General features: G+C 57.0%; 1 long non-coding RNA gene across 1 annotated transcript; it reads left to right on the top strand.

The window, feature by feature from the left end:
• The first annotated feature begins 781 nt into the window (after nt 1-781).
• On the top strand, nt 782-6,464 carry LOC135283652 (uncharacterized). The gene is made up of 2 exons (XR_010349330.1): nt 782-1,929; nt 6,103-6,464. It is a non-coding gene; the product is annotated as an uncharacterized LOC135283652 (long non-coding RNA).
• Nucleotides 6,465-9,144: the final 2,680 nt, after the last annotated feature.

Raw genomic sequence — 9,144 nt, 5'->3', positions numbered from 1 at the left:
TTCAGCACAGGTGTGAACAATCCATCCCCCCATAATTCTTCAATGATTTATAGGGAAAAAAAAAAAAAGATGAATCACTTAAATTCTTCTCCATAGTTTTACAAAAGAATTTCAGCCCCACGATCAAGGCATCTCCTTATCCCTCCCACCTGGTGTGAGTGTTCAGGAATACAAAAACACAGAATGATTATATGCAGGTGCTTCTATTGAAGAGCTCAGGGTGTCAAGGGTACAGACCCAAATATGACTCTGACATGGGTTTAGGATGAACAGGTTTTTATATTCTATTGTGATATAACTTACATATTCATTGTTAAACTTTCATTGTTCTGTTGTATACATTGACTTCATCCAGGCATGGGTTTCTTGTAATCCCCCCTCAAACCCTTGAACACAGTTTCTCATGCCTCTTCTTACGATTAAACAATAATTCTATCTAATTACTAAACAATCATCACATCCAACAATTATATCATTTATCATATATAATTTCACATGATAGGGCAAACACAAGGCCTAACATTTCCCAGGACCTAGTTTTAATATTTTCCCAGGGCCTAGTAAGCCTGGCTTTCTTTCTTACTCCCCGAATTTTCTATGATTTTAAAATTCTTTTACTATCACTGGGACTTGACCTCCTCTTCACTGCCCCCAGTGTCTTCATGTTGCTCCTCTTTGTACCTGCACTTTATCCTTCTCTCTCACTCCAGGGAGGATTTGAATCAAGGGAATGGAGTCCAGACCCCTGCCCTAGCCCCTGTTACATCCTTCCCGGCCAGAAAAGAAAGAAAGATTTCCCAGGATTTTTCATTTTTTACATGGGTGTTCACAGTGGTGTATCAGCTTTCTCAGTGGTTTAACAGATTGTCAATTCTCAAAGCTCTTTACTGATTGGTTTTTTTGTCAGACACGGAGGAAACCGGTACCAACTTCTCTTCGCATCACTTCTGTAAGTACCTCCCATGCAAAACCACCACAACCTTTCATTTTAACCTAGTGAAAAATGCATATTATGCGATTGGCTCTTTGCAAATATTAAAGTGAATACTATATGTGTTATGTTGGAAAAATATTAATCTCTTTTAAGTAAATATAGCATTATATTAGAATAGAAACTATGTGATATAAGACGCCTTTTGTAAGTAGCTCAATGATTGGATAAGAAATCAAGAAGTTCTACGCATAGAGGTAGCAGCAACAAGACTCCTAGATCCCAAGATTATTGCCTCCTTATTGGGATAACTCAGACTTTGAGGGACCAACATGACTGATTTACAAGATGAGGGGGGCAAGTAGACATTAAGCAGAAACAAACAGCCTTAGTTTTAAAAGGAATGTTTGAATCATGTATGAGACATACGAGTATGCAATTGGCTATTGCTTTAAAGGGTTAGTCCTCTGCTAGCAAAATGCGCTTTTGTGGCAGAGCAAAAGCGCCCAGACATCCGTAATTCTTTGCTTTTTTATTGTCTTTTATTGTCCTAACTTTGATTGTCCAAATTCTTATCACCCTAATTTTATTACTATTTTCATTGCACCTGAACTTCTAAAGCTTTAACACTAGTGAATGGTGTATTTCACAAACCCAACATAAGTGGAAGCAAATCAAGACTTAACAGACCTGCAGAGAAAGAAAGCAGCCATGGCCTGGCTCAGCTCCCACGCTGCTGTCCATGCGTCCCACCATCCAATCAGCTTAGTGCTCATGCACTGTCCATGTGTGCTCTTAGCCAATCAGCTTCCTGCTCATACACTGTCCACGCATTGCTTCAGCCAATCAGCTTCCTGCTCATGCACAGTCCATGTGTCCCTCCAGCCAATCACAAACTCACTTCCCCCGAACTCTCTGCTCACTCCTAACTGCCTCTCCCCACTCAACCAATGCCCGACCATGCAGCCAGCACGGTGCCTTGTCCATGGGGCATTCTGGTGAGCACAACCCTTAGCAACTTCCGATACTGTAACCCCACATCCTTCAGGGGGAGATATTTTCAGCGGCACGATGAGCCCAACACCATGGGAGTGACTCCAGCATCTCAACATTTCCCCTGGGCTCCATGCCTCGGACTTGCGACGCTGCAGTCCCAGCTGGTCAAAGGCCCATCCCTGCTTCCCATCTCAGGGCAAGAAAGAGGAAGCCTTTTGTCAGGGCTCATCCTGAAAGGACATTTTGCCACTTCTAATTGTTCTGCAGCTGTGGAGAGGAGCACGGTCTCTGCTCCTGCCAGCCGGTGGCCCTTGGAAGGCACACGCAGGCCCATGTGTCACCTCGGGTGAGCCCAAGTTGCTTTGTCAGTTTGACAGGGCAGCTCTTGTTTCACTGTTGCCTTTCTTGCCTTGCTAAAGCCCCTCCTACCACCCGTACTCCAGCCTGAGCTGGAACAACCACCTCCATGGAGGAGAGGCATCAAAACCTTGACAAGGGCTGCAGGGAACACTCTGATTGCCCCTTCTCCCAAGAGGTTTCTTTAGCTGAAGTTGCTACCAAGGAGCAGACGTGACAGCCCGCAGTGGGTTGGTGGCTGGTTTATTGTTGCGGCCCTCAGTCCTGCGTGGGACTCGGTCCCTGGGTGCTGCAGGGGCTCCAGCCGGGCATCAAAGGTCCCCGCCGCAGAGCCAAGGGTGGCGCAAGATCTCCTGCAGCGCCGGCCGGTCCGCGGGGTGCTTGGCCAAACACCAGCGGATCAGATGGCGGCACTCTGGGGAGAGAAGGCACAAAGCGCCGGTCACGGGCAGAAGGCTCCTGCCCGGCTGCTGCCGGCGCCCGCAGAACCCGGGCCACGCTGCCAGTGCTCAGAGCGGCCCTTTGCGGCACGGCGGCACGGCGGCACACGGCCACCTCCTTCAGCCAAGGTGCCACAGCCGGCCCCTGAGGGGCCAGCTCCTGCGGCCGGCCCTTGAGGGCACATGGAGCTGCCGCCGAGCCGCGCCAGGGCCGGGCCGGGCTGCGCGCTGCCATCTGCCAAAGCCCGGCTGCTGGAGGCTGACACCCACCTGGAGAGACCTGCTGCCCGAAGAAGAGCTGGCCCTGCACGATGTCGTGGTCGTCCAGGAAGGGCAGGTAGCCGCAGACCATTTCGTAGAGCAGCACACCCAGGGACCAGATGGTGGCCGCATGGCCGTGGTAGCAGCCCAGGCAGATCCACTCGGGCGGGCTGTACGTGTGTGTTCCTAGGGGAGACAGGCGGGGCTGGCCGGGCGCAGGCTGCTGCCTTCCAGAGCCTGGCACCAGCCTCCTGCCAGAGGCAGGGGCTGCGCCGGCGGACACAACTTCCCCCAAGGGCATCCTGCAGCCCCAGACAATTGGCCGGAGCCAGGAAGCCGCTGGGCAAGGCACAGAAGGCCGGAAGAGCAGCCGGAGCCCTCGCAGGCCTGCCAAGCCGAGGGGCCGGGGCCTGGCTTCTGCAGCCCCCCTGTGTCGGCAGAGCCGGCAGCCGGCTCCTGGGGCACAGCATCTGCCCCGTGGCACGGGGCGGCCGGCAGCCGGATGAATGCCGCGCCCCACGGCCCAGGAGGGAATGGCACAGTGCAGGGCCTGGCAGCGGGAGCAGGGCCCGGGCCGTGGCTCACCGGCAAATTGCGTGTAGGCCTGCTCCTGGAGGAAGGTGCCGCAACCGAAGTCGATGAGCTTCAGGTCGCCACTCTCCGGGTCCACGAGGAGGTTCTCCGGCTTGATGTCCCGGTGCAGGACGCCGCAGGCGGTGCAGTGCCACACGGCCTCCAGCACCTGCCAGAAAAGCCAGCGCGCCGCCTCCTCGCTCAGGAACTCCTGCTGCGCCAGCAACTGCAGGAGATCCTGAGACCGCTCCGGGCGCTCCAGCACCAGCACGAAGCTGTCAGGCAGCTCGAACCAGTCCAGGAGCTGGATGATGCTGTGGCAGCCAGAGCCCACCTTCTCCATCAGCACGATCTCCATGGGAACACGGGTGCCTTCGGGCTGCAGGAACGAGACAATGCCTCCAGCGGTCCTGGTGCTGCCCCGTGCCTCCCCTTGCCCCTGCCCGGCGTGCCCCAGTGGCCCCTTGGGCAGCCTCCCTGCTGCTGGGGATCCCTCCCGCCCAGGGCACGCTTGGCAGCTGCCCCCCTGCCTGGACCCAGCCCCGGTGTCGGGCATCCCCGGGCCCGCCACGCTCCGCCTCGCAGCCTGAGCCCTGGCCCGTTCAGCCCACGGCATCCCCCTGCCCCCGGGGCCCCGGGCTTATCCCTGCCCACTCCGGCCTGCTGGCCCCGCTCACTCACCCACTCAACCCACTGCAGGACGCTCTCCCGGGCCACGCGCTTGATGGCCACCTGCAAGCCGTGGATAGGGGGAGGCTGAGCTCAAGCCCTGCCCGGCCCCGGCCCTGACCCTGCGGCCACGCCCGGCCGTGCCGGCCACTTACCGGGCTGCCGTCTGAGAGGCGGGTCCCCGAGAAAACGGTGCCGAAGCCACCGCTGCCCAGCTGCGGGCCCAGCTGGTAGAGCTCCTGCAGCTCCTTCTTTTGCCCTGCGGCCAAGAGCCAGCCATCAGCCCTGCGCCCAGGGCCCCCAGTGCCCGCGGCTGAAGCGGGCCGGGCCGCCGCGGGCACCTTGCTCTCACCTGCTTCCTGCTGCGCGCCGGGCAGCGGCCACCGCCTTGCAGCCGTCGGGCTGGCGAGCGGCACAGCGGGGCCAGGGCAGCGCGCACAGGCGGCTGCAGGAGCCCCGCTGCAGCGGGGCACGGCGGCACCCTCGCTGTCCCCGGCCTCCTGCGCTGGACCCTGCTCCGCTGCACGGCCGGGGCTGCAGCCCGAGCTGGGCCACAGCGGCGTCCCAGGAGCAGCTGCAAACCACACAGGGGTTTTTTCAAGCCGTGCCATCAGAGACACTGAGACCAGCCAGGGACTAGGCTGCTCTCAGAGGCCCGGGCATGGCCTGGCCTGAGAATGCCCCTCACGAGCCCCAGGGGAGCCGCAGACGGCACCTCAGAAGATCTCACCTTCTACTAGAGACTTGCTGCTGGTCGGTGGCAGTCTGGGAGCAGCTTCCTGGACGTGGAGGTCTCCCGGTGTCTCCAGGATCATCTCCTCCACCAGGCACGGGCTGTTGCCCGCTGGCACAGCCGGCACAGCGTCCCGGGAGCTGTGGGCCGGTAAGTGCCAGCTGCAGGACACTGGCTGCTCCGCCACCTGCTCCTGAGATGGCTCCCCTGCCTCGGGCTGGGCTCCCACTTGGACTCGCGGGCTTTCCCTGGCCACGTCATGGCTCAGGGTTGCGCCCGTCGTGTCCGTGGGTCCAAGGGAGCCGGGAGACCTGTGCCCGGGCTCTGCGGCTTCTGCAGGCTGACAGGTCTCACTGAGCCTTTCTGAGGGATGGCGGCTGTCAGAGATAGCCGAGGCTCCTGGCAGGATGGACGTTCTCTGACAGCCGGAGCTTCTTGCACGGATGGCGGGTGTCTCCTGGTGTGCCATCCTTGCAAGGCTTGAGGCTGTCCCAGGGACGGAGACGCTTCCTGGGAGCTGCCTCTCAATGGGATGGGGGCTCCTGGAGGAGCTGGGCGAGCCACAGCAGGGCAGGTGGCCTCGCTGCACCAGCTCCTGCAGTTCTTTCCACAGGGCCTGCCACATCCCAGAGTAGAGCGGCACAGATGTCCCGCTGGGAGCCCAGAGCAAGCTCATCAGTTGCTGCAGCTCTCGGGCCACTGCCACGCAGGGGCCGCAGCTGCAGGTGCTGCCCAGGGGGCTGGCGGGGGCACCTGGCCGCTTGCGAGGGGTGGCCCGAGGCCTGCGGAGCCTGGGAGCCGCAGGGGCTCCCCGGTTCCTCCGTGTGCCTCTGGGCCGCAGCCCGGGGCGCTTGCGCCTCCTGGCTGTCCTTGCCTGCCGCCTCCGTGGCTGCCAGCGGCCCATGGCCCAGCAGAGAGCCACGGCGGCCAGCAGCAGCACAAGCGCAGTCACGAGCACGGCACCGACACACATGGCTCCGGCACGGCCCATGGCGACTGCACTGGCAGCCGCGGGGGCTGGCCCGGCCTAAGTAGGCATGCTGATGTCACAGTGCTGCGGCATGACAGGCGTGTGACATCACAGCCCTTCCTCACACCTGTGCTTTGTCCGTTTGTGACATCACATGCCTTCCTCACGCCAGGGATCGGTTGCACAGACTCATCTCTGAGGATGCGTATGGTCAGAATAAACCTGGAGTCATGGACTTAAGAGTGGTGCTCAGCCCGTTGATGTCAATTATTCCCTGGAGCTCGTTGCAGCACATCGGGAATTGTCCTGGTTCCACCAGTGTCCAGTCCACGTTTCCCAGGATGTTGCAGTGATACCAACTTCACACAACCTCTATTCTTTGCCTGAGAACTCCCTCCAGACACAAAGGGCGTTGAAGTTTCTCTGTCTCTGCGGAGCTCTCCTGAAATAGCTGTCAACGGCTATAATAGTTTTTGTTAGCAGCTCACCAACTTCTCGAACACCTCTATTCTAAATAAATGAGTTTTTCCCAAAGAGCGCTTGTGGTTCTCCCTCTGCTCTGGTTTTGACTGCAGTAGGGTTCCTTTCTTCCTAATAGCTGGAACATGCTGGGTTTGGATTTAAGGTGGGAATGCTGTGGATCAAACAGGACTGGTTTGCTTTTTGTTGACTAGGGCTTGCCCTCTTCATGGACTTTGCAGTGTCCCTTGATAGAATGAATGTTTTCCACTGGGAAGTGAGGAATGAGTGTTGAAGACAGAGGCAAAGAATGCATTAAACACCTGTACTGTGTCTCTGTTCCTGTTTGTGAGGTGACCACCCACCTCCTGAAAGGGGACAGTTATTTCTACAACGTTTTTTTCCTTTAACATATTTAAAATATTACTTTTATTGTGCACACATTTCTGGCCACCTTCATCTCCAGTTGAGCTTTCACTGCACCAGATTTCTCCATACAGTGGCAAGAAGCATCCCCATATTCTTCTCCTGACCTTGATTCCACTGGGCACACAGCTTCCTTTTCCATCCTCTTTCCCAGAAATGATACCTCTTCAGGCAAGCCAGCCTTATAACCTGCCTACTTAGTTTCCAACATTTGGGAATCGCCTGTTCCTGTGACCTTACGAGGTGATTTTTCAAAAGTGACCAGCACTGAAGGATGCCAGCTCCTGCAAAAATATTTTCCCTTGGGACCTTGCTTACCAGTTCCCTGAGCAGTCCAAAATCTGCTCTCCTCATGCCCCAAGCTGAGGTTTTGCTGGCCCTTTTCATATTGTCAGAGGTTTGAAACTCCATTTACCTGTGGTTGCTGTGGCCAAGATGGCTGCCAGTCCCCACTTGGCTGAGGGCAGGTGGGGCTCAGACTGCAGCCTGGGTATAGGGGCCTGAGCTGGAGAGTCCTGAGCTCTGGGGGGACCCCCCTTACCTGGGGGAAGGCTCCCTGGGCAAGAAGAAGGGTCTGGCATGAGCCACGAGGGCCCTGGCCTAGGGACAGGATGTGTCCACAGCAGATGGTGTGTGGGAGGAGAAGTGGGAAGGAGTGGCTGTGGGGCTGAGCTAAGGGAGGGTGTTCCCCCAGCCCAGCAGGCAGAAAGCCCCTAGCACACAGCAGGAAATGAGTTTCTGGTCACCAGGAACAGCTCCCTCCCTCACCAGGGCTCCCAGCCTCCCACAAAGATTGGTTATGGCATGGATGCTGCCCTCCCCATGGGAACAAGGCTGGACACCCTAAAAAGGGGGGTCAGCACCCCAGAGGCAAAGCCAGCACAGGGGGGAGTGAGTGTGATGGGTGTGAGAGCCACCTCTACCCCTCCTGACCAATACCCTGGGAGCAGGGACCTTCCTGGTGCAAATCCAGGAGTATATCCAGGACCATCCTTGCCTGGGATGGGTGCCGAGGAGATCCAGGAGGGATCAGTGTCCATCTCCGTGTCCTGGGACACCCTGCACCATTTTCCCCACAGCCCCGATTTTCAGGAAGGAGCCACAGGAGCCTCCTGGCTATTGATGGAATTTTCTTCCAAGAATTTGCTGTGGACTTTATTTCTCTTTTTTTCTTCCTCTTTCAGAGCTCCTGTAAACATGGCACAGAGCTGGAAGGGGTGCAGCGGGGGGCAGAATATACATCCGGGGAACTCAGGAACTCTTGAAGGGTTCTGTGTCTCTGGCACCCTACTTTCCTCCTCTCTCTTTTGTGTAGGTGTGGGCTGGGACGGAGCATCTTTCCTGGGGGGTCACGGTGCCCTGGATCCCTGCCCTGAAATCGGGGGGCAACACCGGGTATCTCTGCCCTGCCCCACGCAGCCAGGATGTCCCACAGAGCTCCTCCAAAGCCCTGCTCTTGGCCGCCAGGGCGTTAATGAATGAGGCATTAATGAGGGAAGAACTAAGGAAGTTAATTGAGGGGGGGAGGACGGGAGCTGCCCAGGGGTCGAGGTCTGAGCGGGGGCGGGGCCAGCGCTGAGGGGAAAAAGGGCGGGAAAAGGCTCGGGGCTGCTGAGGGGAAACGTCAGGAGGGAGGGGACAGAGGGATACTGGTGTGGCAAAGGGAGACACAAGAGCTCTTGGGGGCTTGAAAACACTAACAGTGGCTGTCAACACACTCTCCCCTGTGTACCCCAGCCCCTTACAAAGGCTAAAATCCAGGAAAAACAGTGCTGTGGATGCAAGGAATCAGAAGCAGGATCTCTGTGGAGAGTGTCCCTCATGGAAGGAACATCAATGGAAACAAGCAAGGCTGGGGCAGGAGGGTCAGCATGAGCAGAGAAGGGGATCCTCTGTCCATGCCAAGGCCCAGGACAGCCCTATCCTGGGAAGTGTGCAGGCAGTGGATCCTTGAGCTGCTGCATGTTTGTGCTGCCCTCGCTTAGCCCAGAGCCCCCTCATTGCCAGGGGGAGCTGGTGGAACTGGGGAGTGGGAGAGGGAAAGAAGCAGAACACACGGACCTGTCATACACCCACATGGACTGGGATGTTGTGTTCATGGGCTGCACCAAATGGCTGCCCTGTTGGGAACACAACCAGAAACCTCCATCAACATCCTAATTTACTGTTCCAGAAAAAGAAAAATCCCAAACATTAATTACAAGGGGGATAATTGACTATCTCCTCAGCATCTGGAGATCCATTACCTAAAGGCAGTCATCAGTTTCCTTCAGGTCTCCTCCCTCAGAAGCAGTTAAACAGGTGATGAAATAAATGGGCAGGAGATCTT

The sequence above is a fragment of the Passer domesticus genome, chromosome 19, assembly GCF_036417665.1.
Source record: "Passer domesticus isolate bPasDom1 chromosome 19, bPasDom1.hap1, whole genome shotgun sequence".
Classification (NCBI taxonomy): Eukaryota; Metazoa; Chordata; class Aves; order Passeriformes; family Passeridae; genus Passer; species Passer domesticus.
The sequence above is the reverse complement of the archived record's forward strand: the minus strand, read 5'-3'. Positions and strand labels throughout refer to the sequence as shown.